Raw genomic sequence first — 16493 nt, 5'->3', positions numbered from 1 at the left:
TTTGCTTGTGTTTTTGGTCTGGTATCTCAAAAACTATTGGCAAGACCAATGTAAAGGAGAAATTTTCCTATGTTTTCCTTTTGGAAATTTAGTTTCATGCATCACATTTAAGTCTTTAATCTACTTCAAGTTAAGATTTATGAGTGATATAAGGTTCCAGTTTCATACTGTTTTATGGGACTATTCAGTTTTAAATATCATTTATTGAACAGACTATCTTTACCCATTACATATGTTGGCCTCTGACAAATATTAGGTGACTGTATGAAAGGATTTATTTCTGGACACTCAATTCTGTTCTACTTGTTTATTGGTCTGTTTTTATGCCAGTATACTTTATTGTTTTGAGCATGAGGGCTTTGTAGGTTAATTTCAAATCAAGAAGGGTAATTTCTCTTCTTCATTCTTTCTCAGAACTGCTTTGATTATCTGTTGTCTTTTATAGTCTCATATAAATTTTAGGATTCTTTACTTACTTCTGTAAAAAAATAATATTGAATTTTTTAAAAGATTATTTATTTATTTATTTGACAGAGAGAGATGACAAGCAGGCAGAGAGGCAGGCAGAGATTGAAGAGGAAGCAGGCTCCCTGCTGAGCAGAGAGCCTGATGCAGGGCTCGATCCCAGGACCCTGGGATCATGAACTGAGCCGAAGGTAGCGGCTTAACCCACTGAGCCACCCAGGCGCCCCTAACATTGGATTTTTGATAGGAATTGAATTTACAGATGGTTTTCAGCAGTATGGACATTTTAACAATGTTAATTCTTACCTTTCATAAATATGGGCTATCTTTCCATTTGTATCTCCTTCAATTTTTTTATCAATGTCATAGTTTATGGAGTACAGATCTTTCATCTTCTAAGCTAAATCTTTTCCTAAGTATTTTATTATTTTTGGTGCTATTGTGAATTAGATTGTTTTCTTTATTTTTTCAGATACTTCATCATTAGATTGTTAAAATGCTCCTGCCTGTGCTTTTTTTGGCAACACATATACTAAAATTGGAATGAAGCAGAGAGGATTAGCATGATCACTGAACGAGGATGACATGAAAAACTGGGAAGCATTCCATATTAAAGAAACAAAACAAAACAAAATTCTTGTCTTTTATATATTGATCTTGTATTTGGCAGCTTTACTAAATTTGTTTATTCAAATTTTTTGTGAAGTTTTTAGGATTTTTTTACATGTAAGTTCATGTTATCCAAAAAAAAAAAAAATTTACTTCTTCCTTTTTTTTGGAGTCTTTTATTTCTTTGTGCTCCTTGTTTCTCTGGCTAGGACATCCAGTACTATGTCAAATGAGAGTACTGAAAGTGGACCCACTTGTCTTGTTTCTGATCTTTAAGGTGAAAAGTTTCAAACGTTTTTGATTGAATATGAGATTAGCTCTGCGCTTGCAATATGTGTTTTTTTAATGGATTTTTAAAATTTTTTAATAAACATATAATGTGTTTTTATCCCTAGGGGTACAGGTCTGTGAATCACCAGGTTTACACATTTAACAGCATTCAACATAGCACATACACTCCCCAATGTCCATATCCCCACCATCCTCTCCCAACACATCTCCCCCCAACAACACTCAGTCTCTTCTGTGAGATTCATTCTTTTATGGTTTGTGTCCCACCCAATCCCATCTTCTTTTATTTTTCTTTTCGTACCCCCCAAATCGCCTATGTTGCATCTCCACTTCATCATATCAGGGAGATCATAGGATAGTGGTCTTTCTCAGATTGATTTATTTCACCAAGCATAATACCCTCTATTTCCATCCATGTCATCACAAATAGCAGGATTTCAACTCTTTTGATGGCTGCATAGTATTCCATTGTACATATATGCCACATCTTATTTATTGATTCATCTGTTGAAGGACATTTAGGTTATTTCCATATTTTAACTATTGCGGACATTGCTGCTATAAACATTTGGGTGCTTGTGCCCTTTCAGAATGCCACGTTTGTATCTTTAGGGTATATACCCAGTACTACAATCACTGGGTCATAGGGTAGTTCTATTTTCAGCTTTTTGAGGCACCTACACGCTGTTTTCCAGAGTGGTTGCACCAGCTTGCATTCCCACGTACAGTGTAGGAGGGTTCCCCTTTCTCCACATCCTCGCCAGCATCTGTCATTGACTGACTTGTTCATTTTAGCCATTCTGAAAAGTGTGAGGTGGTATCTCATTCTGGTTTTGATTTGTATTTCCCTGATGCCGAGTGATGTGGAGCATTTTTTCATGTGTCTGTTGGCCATTTGGATGTATTCTTTGCAGAAATGTCTGTTCATGTCCTCTGCCCATTTCTTCATTGGATTATTTGTTCTTAGGGTGTTGAGTTTGATAAGCTCTTTATAGATTTTGGATACTGGCCCTTTATCTGGTATGTCATTTGCAAATATATTCTCCCATTCTGACAATTATCTTTCGCTTTGTTAACCGTTTCCTTTGCTGTGCAAAAGCTTTTTGATCTGATGAAATCCCAATAGTTCATTTTTGCCCTTGCTTCCCTTACCTTTGGCGATGTTCCTAGGAAGAAGTTGCTGCTGCTGAGGTCAAAGAGCTTGCTACCTGTTCTCTCCTCAAGGATTTTGATGGATTCCTTTCTCACATTATGCTTCTTCATCCATTTCCAGTCTATTTTCATGTATGGTGTAAGGAAATGGCCCAATTTCATTTTTCTGCATGTGGCTGTTCAATTTTCCCACACCTTTTGTTGAATAAGCTGTCTTTTTTCCATTGGACATACCTTCCTGTTTTGTTGAAGATTAGTTGACCATAGTGTTGAGGGTGTATTTCTGGGCTCTCTATTCTGTTCCATTGATCTATGTCTGTTTTTGTGACTGTTCCCTACTATCTTGATGATGACAACTTTGTAATAGAGCTTGAAGTCTGGAATTGTGATGCCAACAACTTTGGCTTTCTTTTTCAATATTCCTCTGGCTATTTGAGGTATTTTCTGGTTCCATATAAATGTTAGGAATATTTGTCCCATTTCTTTAAAAAAAAAATGGATGGGATTTTGATAGAAATTGCATTAAATGTGTAGATTGCTTTAGGTAGCATAGACATTTTCACAATATTTGTTCTTCCAGTACAGGAGCATGGGACATTTTTCCATTTCTTTGTGTCTTCTTCAATTTCTTTCATGAGCACTTTAGAGTTTTCTGAGTATAAATTCTTTGTCTCTTGGGCTAGGTTTATACCTAGGTATCTTAGGGTTTGGGGTGCAATTTTAAATGGGATTCACACCTTAATTTCCATTTCTTCTGTCTTGTTGGTATAAAAAAATGCAACCAATGTCTGTGCATTGATTTTATATCCTGACGCTTTACAGAATTCCTATACAAGTTAGAACAGATTTGGAGTGGAGTCCTTTAAGGTTTCCACATACAGTATCATATCATATGCAAACAGTGATAGTTTGACTTCTCTTTTCCCAATTTGGCAAAATTTGGATGCCTTTAATTTCTTTTTGTTGTCTGATTGCTGAGGCTAGGACTTCTAGTACGATGTTGAATAGCAGTGTCATGATAACGGACATCCCTGCTGTGTTCCTGACCTCAGCGGAAAAGTATTCCGTTTTTCTCCATTGAGAATGGTATTTGCAGTGCTTTTTCATAGATGGCTTTGATAATATTGATAATATGTGCCCTCTATCCCTACACTTTGAGGAGTTTTAATCAGGAAGGGATACTGCACTTTGTCAAATGCTTTTTCAGCATCTATGGAGAGTATCATTTGGTTCTTGTTCTTTCTTTTATTAATGTGTTGTATCACATTGATTGATTTGCAGATGTTGAATCAACCTTGTAGCCCTGGAATAAATCCCACTTGGTCGTGGTGAATAATCCTTTTAATGTACTGTTGAATCCTATTGGCTAGTGTTTTGGTGAGAATTTTCGGATCTGTGTTCATCAAGGATATTGGTCTGTAGTTCTCTTTTTTGATGGGATCCTTGTCTGGTTTGGGGATCAAGGTGATGCTGGCCTCAGAAAAAACGAGTTTGGAAGTTTTCTTTCCATTTCTACTTTTGGGAACAGTTTCAGGAGAATAGGAATTAATTCTTCTTTAAATGTTTGGTAGAATTCCCCTGGGAAGCCATCTGGCCTGGGGCTTTTGTTTGTTTGGAGATTATCAATCTCTGAACTGGTTATGGATCTGTTCAGGTTTTCTATTTCTTCCTGGTTCAGTTGAGGTGTTTTATATGTCTCTAGGAATGTATCCATTTCTTCCAGATTGTTGAATTGGTTGGCGTAGAGTTGGTCATAGTATGTTCTTATAATTGTTTGTATTTCTTTGGTGTTTGTTGTGATCTCTCCTCTTTCAATCATGATTTTATTTATTTGGGTCCTTTCTCTTTTCTTTTTGATAAGTCTGGAAAGGGGTTTATCAATCTTATTAATTCTTTCAAAGAACCACCTCCTATTTTCGTGGATTTGTTCTATTGGTTTTTTTTTTTGTTGTTGTTGTTGGTGGTGGTTTTGTTTTGGTTTGGTTTTTTTGTTGTTGTTGTTGTTTCTATTTCAGTGATTTCTGCTCTGATCTTTATTATTCCACTTCTCCTGCTGGGTTTAGGCTTTCTTTGTTGTTCTTTCTCCAACTCCTTTAGGTGTAGGGTTATGTTATGTATTTGAGATCTTTCTTGTTTCTTGAGAAAGGGTTGTACAGCTTAATATTTTCCTCTCAGGACTGCCTTTGCTGTATCCCACAGATTTTGAACACTTTTTTTTCATTATCATTTGTTTCCATGAATTTTTTCAATACTTTTTTAATTTCCTGATTGTCCAATTCATTTTAGAAGGATGCTGTTCAGTCTCCATGTATTTGTGTTCTTTCCAAATTTCCTCTTGTGATTGAGTTCTAGTTTCAGAACATTGTGGTCTGAGAATATGCAGGAGATGATCCCAATCTTTTGATAATGATTGAGATCTGATTTATGACCCAGGATGTGGTCTATTCTGGAGAATGTTCCATGTGCACTAGAGAAGAATGTGTACCTGTCATTTTGGGATGGAATCTGTTGAATATACCTGTGTTGTCCATCTTGTCCAGTGTGTCATTTAGGCCTTTTTCCTTGTTGATCTGTTGCTTGGATGATCTGTCCATTTCAATGAGGGGAGTGTTAAATTCCCCTACTATTATTTTATTATTGTTGATTTTGTTATTAATTGGTTTATATAGTTGTTTGCTCCCATGTTAAGGACATAGATATTTAAAATTTTCAGGTCTTCTTGTTGGACAGACCCTTTGAGTATGATATAGTGTCCTTCCTCATCTCTTATTATAGTCTTTGGCTTAAAATCTAATTGATCTGATATACGGATTGCCACCCCAGCTTTCTTCTGATGTCCATTAGCATGGTAAATTGTTTTCCACCCCCTCTCTTTCAATCTGGGGGGTATCTTCGGGTCTATGATGAGTTTCATGGGCAGCATATTGACGTGTTTGGCTGTTTATCCATTCTGATACACTGTGTCTTTTGATTGGTGCATTTAGGCCATTTACATTCAGGATAACTATTGAGAGATATGAATTTAGTGGCATTGTATTGCCTATAATGTGACTGTTACTGTATATTGTTTCTGTTCCTTTCTGATCTACTACTTTTAGGCTCTCTCTTTGCTTAGAGGAACCCTTTCAATATTTCCTGGAGCGTTGGTTTGGTGTTTGCAAATTCTTTCAGCTTTTGTTTGTCCTGGTAGCTTTTTAATCTCTCCTTCTATTTTCAATGATAACCTAGCTGGATATAATATTCTTGGCTGCATGTTTTTCTCACTTAACACTCTGAATATATCATGCCAGTTCTTTCTGGCCTGCCAGGTCTCTGTGGATAAGTCTGCTGCCAGTCAAATGTTTTTACTGTTGTACAATACAGACTTCTTCTCCCAGGCTGCTTTCAGGATTTTCCCTTTGTCGTTAACAGTTGTAAATTTTACTATCAGGTTGCAGGGTGTGGACCTATTTTGATTGATTTTGAGGGTCATTCTTTGCATCTCCTGGATTTTGATGTTTGTTCCCTTTGCCATATTAGGAAAATTCTCAACAAAAATTCTCTCCAATATACCTTCTGCTCCCCTCTCTCTTTCTTCTGCTTCTGGGATCACAATTATTCTAATGTTGTGTTGTCTTATTGTTTCACTTACCCTTCTTTTCTGTGGTATCTGTTAAAATATGTCCTTTTTCATTTCTGTTTTTATTGAGTCTTCTCTCTTTTTTCTGAGTTAGTCTAGCTGTCTTTTTTTATTTATTTTTTATTTATCATTACCAAGTCTAATTTTATTTACTGTTTAAAAAAAAACTTTCTAGTTATTTCTGCCCTAGTTTTAATTTTTTTCCTTCCTTTTGCTACTTTTAAGTTTACTTTGTTCTTTTTGTTGTTTTTTTGAGCTGTTAAATTAAGTTATTTCAAATCTTTTTAAAATATACATTTATAGCTATAAAATTTCCTTTTATAAGTGCTTTGCTGCTTCTCATAATTTTTTGGTATATATTTTTTTATTTTCCTCAAGGTGTATTTTTATTCCCACTTTGTCTTCTTTTTTTTATTTTTTGTGTGTTTAAAAATGTGTATGTGTATTTGTAAATTTTCCAAATTTCCCTCTGTATTTATTTCTAGTTTCATATTATTTTGGCTGGAAATATACTTGATATGCTATCTATATTACTGATTTTGGGGAGACTCTGGTTTGTTGTTTAAAACGTGATCTATCCTAGAAAATTTTCCACGTGTGTTTGAAAATATTTATTTGCATAGTATTGGATGAAATATCCTGTAAATATGTTAGGTTCATTTGACATAGTTCTTGTTTGTTTGTTTTGTTTTGTGTGTTTGTTTGTTTGTTTGTTTGAGTGAGAGCAGGGCAGAGAGAATGAGCAAGGGATAAGGGCAGAGACAGAGTGAGAAGACCCCCTCCTGAGCAGGGAGCCCAATGTGGGACTCTATCTCAGGACCCTGGGAACACGACCTGAGCCAAAGCAAAGGCTTAACTGACTGAGCCACCCAGTTGTCCAGGCATAGTGTTTAAATTCACTATTTTCTTATTGATTTTCTGTCTGGATGATCTATCCATATGTAAGACTGGGGTATTATTGTCCCCAGATACTATTGTATTGCTATTTATTTCTCCTTTTTTTTGTTAGTATTTGTTTTATATATTGGTGGATCAATATTAGGTACATGATATTTACAATTACTGTATTGATGAATTGATGACACTTTGCTTATAGTATAATGACCTTCTTTGACTCCTGTGGTGATTTTTAGCTTATATAAACCCTATTTTGTCTGTTATACTTATTGCTACCCTTGTTTTCTTTTGTTATATAGCTTGGAATATCTTTTTCCATCCCTTTACTCTCTGCCCATGTGTGTCCTTAAAGCTAATGTGATTCTTTTATATGCAACATATTGTTGGATCTTATGTTTTCTGTTTGTTTTTTTAATCTATTCTAGTCTTTCTATGTGTTCCAACTGGATGATTCCATTCATTTACAGTTAAAGTAATTATTGATAGGTAAGGGCTTAACTATTGCCTTTCATTCTTTTTATATTTCATGATTTATTTAAATTTTAGTTAATATATAGTGTAATATTAGTTTCAGGAGTAGAATTTAGTAATTCACCATTTACATATAACATTCAATGCTCATCACACGTGACCTCCTAATAATTATTACTGACTTAGCCCATACCCCTGCCCATCTCCCCTCCAGAAACAGTTTGTTACTTAATGTTAAGTGTATTATGGCTTGCCTTCCCCTCCCTTTTTTTAAAAAATTTTTTCTTTCCCCAGTGTTTATCTGTTTTGTTTCTCTGTTGATTAGTTGCTCTTTTGTAGATGCTCTGCTCTTTATTTCCTGTCTTGTTCTCTTTGTTTGTAATCTGATGACTTTTTTTGGCAGTATGTTTTAACTTCTTTATCAAAATCTTTTGTGTATCTACTACTTTTTTTTATATTTACCATTAAGCTTATATAAAATACGTCAGTTATAACATTCCATTTTATGTTGAAAACAACTGAATTTCAATAATGTACAGAAAATTTATACTTCTCCTATTACAACAGGTTATTGATGTTTTTACATTTTAGATCATTTTTATATTGTACTTTCAACAACAAATAATTGCAGTTATAGTTATTTTTAATAGGCTTGTTTTTTTAACTTTTAAACTAGACTAGTAAATGATTTATATATCACCATTACAATATTAGAGAATCTGGTTTTGACTATACATTTACCTTTAGCAATAAATAAGGAGCCATCCGTGCATCCATGTTGCCATCTTGATGACATCACCGTCCCCAAATCTTCAATGTTACTTTATATTTATCTTTTTTTAAAGATTTTATTTGTTTATTTGACAGAGAGAGAGAGAGAGCTCAAGTGGGCAGAGAGGCCGGCAGAGGAAGATTGAGAGGCAGGCTTATTACCCAGCAGTGAGCCCGATGCAGGTCTTAATCCCAGGACTCTGGGATCATGACTGAGCCAAAGGCAGCTGCTTAACTGATTGAGTCACCCAGGGACCCCTAAATTTTACTTTAGTTAATATATGACCATTTTTTATTTCTACTAATAGACATATCAATTTTATTGCTTTTATTATTAAGGTCTTCTCCTTAACATCATTATCATCTATTTCTTTTTCAATTTTATAAGTGTTGTTTACATTTGTGGTGGTAAGTATGTAATTCATGTATGTGGTGGTATGTAAGTAATTCAAATATGAATTTTAAACTCTAGATCATGTGCTCCATTGTGGCAGATATTTGTCTTATTCATCCCACCCACAAAAAAATTAGTACTAAATAGGTCTTTGTTGATTGACTGAATGAATTAAGTGTTCTGACACTAGCATGGCTGACCAAAGCAGAGATAAAGGAGAAAATACAATGATTGTCAAATGGGTGAACCTGAGATAAAAAGACACTTTTAGCTTCGTTAGTTTGATATACACTCCGGATAACATTCCAATTTTGCATGGATTTTTGGAAAGCAAACAACTCCTCTCCTAAATAATAAATTTATTAATTGCCTTCCTTATGAGTCCTGACAGCTGTCAGTTTGTGGGTTTCTGATTCCACTCCAAGAGGTTGAATGTCTGTTTGATTTATGTAATAGGCAACAGTATCATGAGGAAAGACTTGTAGGATAAAATTTCTTAAAGATGGGAATACAGATGGCTGCCTATGGACTGTGAGGTGGGTGTTAATGAAAATGCATTGAGCAGTAAGGTAAGGGCAGCTCACAACCATAGGAAAGGTGCCCTGTGTTTTTGTTTTGTTTTGTTTTGTTTTACAAACAGATACCATTTCCCCGCCCCATGTAAATTTTCAAATTTACTTTGCTCTAACAACCACAAATACTTAGGACATAATGAACACAATATGGGCATTAAAAGATAAAAATTAACAAAAAGTTAAGTAAATGTTAAGTGTTTATCATTATTTCAGCCATGTTTTTCTATGCTTAACTGCTCAAAGAAATTACACAGTCTGGTTTCTAAATATTATACCAGGCTGTTAAACTAATGCAAAGGGTTTTATGAAATTTTCTATAACACCATCTAGATTTCTACATTGGCTGTCACTACTGAAAATTCTCAGTTTATATATGTGCATGCATTGAAACAGCATATATTTACATTAGAGTTAATATTCAGTGGTTATTTACCTGGTTTATTACTGTATTTTGATCCTTTCTAATTGTTCACTTTCTTCCATGTTTCAAAGACTGTGGTGACACTTTTCTTGCCACCCGCCCGCTGTTCCTGACATGGCAGGCTCTCCCGCTTCATGACTGTTGCCCGACAGCAATGCCAACGGCTCCTTCTCTTCTCTCGGGGCGGCGTGCCCAGACATGCTCCTGCAGAGTGCAGTGACAGACGTGTCCCTTTCCTTAAGGCTGTTTCCGCAGGCGTAACCACGCTTCTCTCCCAGGCCGAGGGGATGCCGGGGCAAAGAGGATTTCGCTCCATGCGGGTGTATTACACCGTGCTTTTGAGACAAGCTCAGGCAAGCAGCAGCTGCATCCCACAGACCCGTCTCTGATTTCCCCGCTCTATGCGGGTTTCGCCCAATGTGCTGAGAATACTAAGGTAAGGCAACCAGCAAGAGCAGCCCAGAGAAACGACTCTGATTTGCCAGCGATGGCTATGCTTTCGCAGAGGTGTTCAGCTTGCTGCGAACCGCACGTCGCTGCTGCTTCCTCAGCAAGGCTTTGGGCGTTTGCTCTGTCGCGTCAGAAATGAAGAGTGGTGGGAGAGCTGGTGCCTCTTGGGCCTTGCCTTCCCGGGCTCCATTTATGCATCCTGGGTTCACCGTGCCAAGCCGAAATAAGCAGATACAGTCACAACCCTGCAGTAGAATGCCTGGCCTAGGATGGCACTCTATGCACTCTAGCATCTCCCGGTGTAGGCAAGCTAGGCCTGTTGCTCTGGCGCTCAGGCGGCCTCGGGGACTAGGCCAGTGCTTTCCCCACAGGAAAGGAGAGATGACAGGATCTAAGTACACTGCCCGTTCACTGGGATGCGGAACAGTGATGGACTGTCCCCACTCCTTCCCCGGACACCCTGTGCCTCGCCGAATGCTTTCACATCTTGGAGTAAGGCGGCATATGACTGCCCGTTCTTTCAGGGAGCTACTTCTGGGAGGAGTTCAGGGTAGGCCCCTGGTGGCAAGCACATGTCTGTACCAGGGATAGGTGGCAAAGGAGCTGCTTTCCCCTTGGGCGCAGGGGCACAAGACAGGCAAGCCTTCTGCCCAGACTCCTTCCTCAGAGTGGAGCATGCACCCCTGCCCTATTCGTCCCCTCGTGTCTCCTTCTCAGCCAGGTTTACAATTCTCCACATAAAACGGGTGACACTTCTATTGCCACCGGCCCACTTTTCCTCCCCGGGACGACTCTCCTGCTTCGCGACTGTTTCCAGACAACAAGGCCAACGGCACCTTCTCTTCTCCCAGGGCCACATGCTGCACCTTCTCCAGACTTGTTCCTGGGGAGCTCAGTGACAGATGTGTCCCTTTCCTTAAGGCCCATTGCAGATGTGCAACCACTCTTCTCGCTCAGGCAGAGCGGGGATGCTAGGGAAAGGAGAATTTCGCTCCATGCGGGATTCATCTAACGTGCTGGGGAGACTAGCTCAGGCAAGCAGCAGCAGCATCCCACAAACACGATTCTGATTTCCCAACAAATGCTGAGCTTTCCCAGAGGAGATGCCCGGGGAAAAGAGGATTAGGCTGTATGCGGGTTTCTCCCACCGTGAGACTGGGCTCTGGCAAGAAGCAGCAGCAGCCAGCAGATCCAACTCTGATTTCTCAGCAAAAGCTGCGCTTTCGCAGAGGCTTTATGCTTGGAGCGGACAGCACTTCGCCACTGGTTCCTCAGCAAGGCTTCAGTCACGTCAGGAAAGAAGAGCTGCGGGAGAGCTTGTGCCTCTTGGGCCTTGCTTTCCCGGCTCCATGTTCACGTCCTGGATTCAAACTGCCAAGGTGAAATAAGCATTCACAGCCTCGACCCTGCAGCAGTGTGCATGGCCTAGGATGGCACTGTGCTCACAATATCATCTCCCAGTGTAGGCAAGGTTTGCCCATTTGCTCTGGCGTTCAGGTGGACAGGGGACTAGGCCAGTGTTTTTCCCAGCCAAGAAGTGAGGCGACAAGATCAATGTACACCGCCCACGCCCTGGGATGGGAAGTAATGGATAACTGTTCCTCCTTCCCCGGGACATCCGCTGCCTCCGCCAACTCTACCACATCCTGAAGGAAGACGGCATCTGACTGCCCGTTCCTCCTGGAGCTGTTACTGTGAGTTCAGGACAAGGCGCCTGGTAGCAAGCCCACTTCTGTCCTATGGACAGGTGGCCAAGTAGCTGCTGTCCCCTTGGGCCCAGAGGCTCAGGACAGGCCAGCCTTCTGCCCCGACTCCTACCTCAGAGTGGAGCACGCGCCCCTGCCCTCGTCATACCCTCATGGCTCCTTAGCAGCCAGGCATCCGTCTCCCTGCACAGGAAGGGAGTTACACTTGTCTTGCCACCGGGCCATTCTTCCTGACAGTGCCTGCTCTCCTGCTTCGCGACCTTTTCCTGACAATAAGGCCAATGGCTCCTTCTCTTATCCTGGGAAGCATGCTGCACCTTCCGCAAACATGCTCCTGGGGAGCGAAGTGACAGAAGTGTCCCTTTCCTTAAGGCTCTTCCCACAGGAGCAACCAAGCATCTCTCTCAGGCAGAGGGGATGCCCGGGCAAAGAGGATTTCGCTCCATGCCGGTTTATTACACCGTGCTGTGGAGACTAGCTTAGACAAGCAGCAGCAACATGCCACAAATCTGACTCTGATATCCCAAAGAAAGCTGTGCTTTCCCAGAGGGAATGCCTGGGCGAAGAAGCTTTTACTCTATGCGGATTCCTCCTACCGTGCTGCGAATACTAGGATAAGGTAAGAAGGAAGAGCAGCCAACAGAACCGACTCTGATTTTCCCGTAACTGCTATGCTTTCGCAGAGGTTTTCAGCTTGGCGCGAACTGCACTTCTCTGATGTTCCTCAGCATTGCTTTGGGCGTTCGCTCTGTTCCGTCATGGAAGAAGAGCCCTGGAGAGCTGGTGCCTCTTTGGCATGTGGAGCACGCGTGCCTGCCCTAGTCATCCCCTTGTGTCTCCTTAGCAGCCAGGCTTCTATCTCTCCGCTCAGGGAGCGGGTGACACTTGTCTTCTTAGCAGCCAGGCTTCCTACTCTCCATATAAAGAGCGTGCTGTGGAGAATGCTGTGCTTTTCGCAGCACGGTGGGAAAAACCCGCATAGAGCGAAAGCCTCTTTGCCTGGGCATCCCCGCTGGGAAAGCACCGCATTCTTTGGGAAATCAGAGTCGGGTCTGTGGGATGTTGCTGCTTGCCTGAGAAGGTCTCCACAGCACGGTGTAATAAACCCGCATGGAGCGAAATCCTCTTCGCCCCGGCATCCCCACTGCCCGAAAGAGATGCGTGGTTGCGACTTTGGAAAAGCCTTAAGGAAAGGGATACGTCTGTCTCTGCGCTCCACAGGAGCATGTCTGGGCAAGGTGTAGAAGGCGGCCCCGTGACAAGAGAAGGAGCCTTTTGTGCTATTGTCCGGAAACGGTTGCGAAGCAGGACAGCCGGGCCTGTGAGGAACAGCGTGTCAGTGGCAAGACAAGATTCACCCGCTACCTATGCAGAGAAATGTGAGCCTGTCTGCTAAGTAGACACGAAAGGACAACTAGGGCAGGGACGCGTGCTCCACTCTGAGGAAGGAGTCTGAGCAGAAGGCAGGCCTGTCCTGTGCCACTGGGCCTAAGGGGACATTAGCTCAGGGCCACCTGTCAATAGGGCAGAAGTGGGCTTGCCACCAGGCACCCGGCCCTGAACTCACAGAAAGAGCTCCAGGAGGAACAGGCAATTAGATGCCGTCCTCCTACAGGATGTTGAAGCGTTCGCGGAGGCACGGGGAGTCCGGGGAAGGAGTAGGTACAGTCCCCCACAGCTCCCCATCCCAGTGCACGGGCGGTGTGCAGGGATCCTGTCACCTTTCTTCTCCTGTGGAAAAGGCACTGGCCTAGTCCCAGAGTCCGCCTGAGCGCCAGAGCAAAATGTCAAGCCTCACTTACACCAGGAGATTGTAGTGGGCAGAGATTTCCATCCTAGGCCACGCACGCTGTTGCAGGGTCGCGGATGTGTCTGCTTATTTCGCCATGACAGTTAGACCCCAGGACGCGAAAATGGAGCCCGGGAAAGCAAAGCCAAAGAGAAACCAGTTCTCCCGCAGCTCTTCTTCCCTGACGTGACAGAGTGACGCCCAAAGTCATGCTGAGGTAGCAGCGGCAAAGTGCTGTTGGCTCCAAGCTCAAAGCCTTTGCAAAAGTACAGCATTTGCTGAGATATCAGAGTCGGTTCTGTTGGAAGCTGCTGCTTGCCTGAGCCCAGTCTCACGGTGAGAGAAACCAGCATTAGAGCGAAAGCCTCTTTGCGTGGGAATCTCCTCTGGGAGAGCACATATTCGTGAGAAATCAAAATCGTGTTTGTGGGACGTGGCTGTGCTTGCCTAAGCTAGTCTCCACAGCATGGTGGATGAAACCCGCACGGAGCGAAATTCTCCTTGCCCTAGAATCCCATCTGCCTGAGAGAGAAGCATGGTTGCATATCTGCAAAGGGCCTTAAGGAAAGGGACACGTCTGTCACTGTGCTCCCCAACAGCATGTCTGGGGAAGGTGCAGCACGCTTCCCAGGAGAAGGAGCCGTTGGCAATTTTTGTGGGAAAGCAGTCACGAAGCAGGAGATCCTGCCATGGCAGGAAGAGCAGGTGTGTGGCAAGACAAGTTTCACCGGCACCCTGTGCAGAGAGAATGAAGCCTGGATCATAAGGAGATACGAGGGGACAACTAGGGCAGGCGCGCGTGCTCTACTCTGAGGAAGGAGTCTGTGCGGAAGACAGGCCTGTCTTGTGCTCTGGTCCCACGGGGATGGCATCTCCTTAGCCACCTGTCCCTAGGGCAGGCTTGAGCTTGCCACCAGACGCCTCACCCCGAACTCGCCGAAACAACTCTGGAGAAATGGACAGTCAGATGCCCTCTTCCTCCATGATGTGGCAGCGTTTTTTCGTGGCAATGGGTATGCCGGGGAAGGAGTGGGAACAGTCCCCCACAGCTCCCCATCCCTGTGCACGTGCGGTGTGCAGGAATCCTGTCCTCTGTCCTCTCCTGTAAGGAAGGCACTGGCCTAGTTTCCAAAACAGCTTGTGCAACAGAGCAAAAGGCCAAACCTTCCCTACACCAGAGGATGGTAGTGTGCATAGAGTGCCATCCTAGGCCACGCTCGCTGCTGCGGGTTTTGTCTGTGTCTGCTTAGTTCGTCCTGGAAGCGTGAACCCAGGGCGCGAACATGGAGCCCTGGAAAGCAAGGCCCAAGAGGCACCAGCTCTTCCGTAGCTCTTCTTCCCTGACGCGACAGAGCGAACATCCAAAGCCTTCCTGAGGAAGCAGCAGTGAAGCGGTTCGCGCCAAGATCAAAACTATTGTGAAAGCATAGCAGTCGCTGGGAAATCAGAGTCGGTTCTGTGGGATGCTCTTGCTGCCTGCCTTAGTCTAGTATTCACAGCACGGTGGTGGAAACGCTCATAGAACGAAAGCCTCTTTGCCCGGGTATGCCCTCTAGCAAAGCCCAGCATTCTTTGGGAAATCAGAGTTGGGTCTGTGGGATGCTGCTTCTGTTTGCCTGAGCTAGTCTCCACGGCAAGGTGTAATAAACCAGCATGGAGCGAAATCCTCGTTGCCGGACATCCCCTCTGCCTGAGAGAGATGTTTGGTTGCGCTTGTGGGAAGAGCTTAAAGAAAAGGGACACGTCTGTCACTGCGCTCCCCAGGAGCATGTCTGGGGAAGGTGCAGCATGCTTCCCGGGAGAAGAGAAGGAGCCGTTGGCTTTGTTTTCAGAAACGGTTTCGAAGCAGGAGAGCCGGTCCTGTCAGGATTGCGGGCCGGTGGCAAGACAAATGTCACAAGCTCCCTGTACAGAGAGATGGAAACTGGCTGCTAAGGAGACACGTGGGGATAACTAGCGCAAGGGCGCTTGCTCCACTGTGAGGAAGGAGTCTGGGCAGATGGCATGCCTGTCCTGGGCCCCTGGGCCCAAGGGGCAGGAGCTCCTTGGCCACCTGTCACTTGTGAAGACATGTGCTTGCCACCAGACGCCTACGCTTAATTCGCAGATGTAGCTCCCTGAAAGAACGGACCATCAGTAGCCGTCGTCCCTGATGTCGAAGCGTTCGCGGAAGGCACGGGTTGTCCCGGGAAGGAGTGAGGACAGTCCTCCACAACTCCCCATCCTAGTGCACGGGGGGTGTACAGGGATTTTGTCCCCTCTCCTCTTTTGTAAGGAAGGAACTGGCTTAGTCTCCTATTCCACCTGAGCTCCAGATCAAAATGCCACGACTCGCTTACGCCAGGAGATGGTAGTGGGCATAGAGATCCATCCGAGGCCACGCACGCTGCTGCAGGGTTGTGACTGTGTCTGATTTGTTTGGCTTGGCAGTTTGAATCCAGGACGCGAAAATGGAGCCCGGGAAAGCAAAGCCAAGGAGGAAACCCGCATGGAGCGAAATTCTCCTTGCCCTAGCATCCCATCTGCCTGAGAAAGAAGCGTGGTTTACAAAGGTGAACCAAACATGTATCTCAGGCAAAGCGGATGCCGGGGCAAAGAGGATTTCGCTCCGTGTGGGTCTATTACACAGTGCTGTGGAGACTAGTTCAGGCAAGCCGCAGCAGCATCCCGCAGATCCGACTCTGACTTCCCAAAGAATGCTGTGCTCACGCAGAATCGGGGACTAGGCCAGTGCTTTCTCCACAGGAGAGGAGAGCCGACAGCATCTCGGCACACCGCCCTTGCACTAGGTTGAGGAGCAGTGACGGACTGTCCCCACTCCTTCCCCGGACACCCCCGTGCATCCTTGAACGCTTTCACACCTTGGAGGAAGACAGATCCTGA

The 16493-nt window shown here is 43.4% G+C and overlaps 1 non-coding gene across 1 annotated transcript; it reads left to right on the top strand.

Annotated features, from left to right (window-relative positions):
* The first annotated feature begins 973 nt into the window (after positions 1–973).
* Positions 974–1080, top strand: LOC131837423 (U6 spliceosomal RNA). Its single transcript, XR_009356034.1, has one exon. It is a non-coding gene; the product is annotated as a U6 spliceosomal RNA (small nuclear RNA).
* The last annotated feature ends 15413 nt before the right edge of the window (positions 1081–16493 follow it).

This window comes from Mustela lutreola, chromosome 7, assembly GCF_030435805.1.
Source record: "Mustela lutreola isolate mMusLut2 chromosome 7, mMusLut2.pri, whole genome shotgun sequence".
NCBI lineage: Eukaryota > Metazoa > Chordata > Mammalia > Carnivora > Mustelidae > Mustela > Mustela lutreola.
This window is presented reverse-complemented; position numbering and strand designations above follow the sequence as displayed.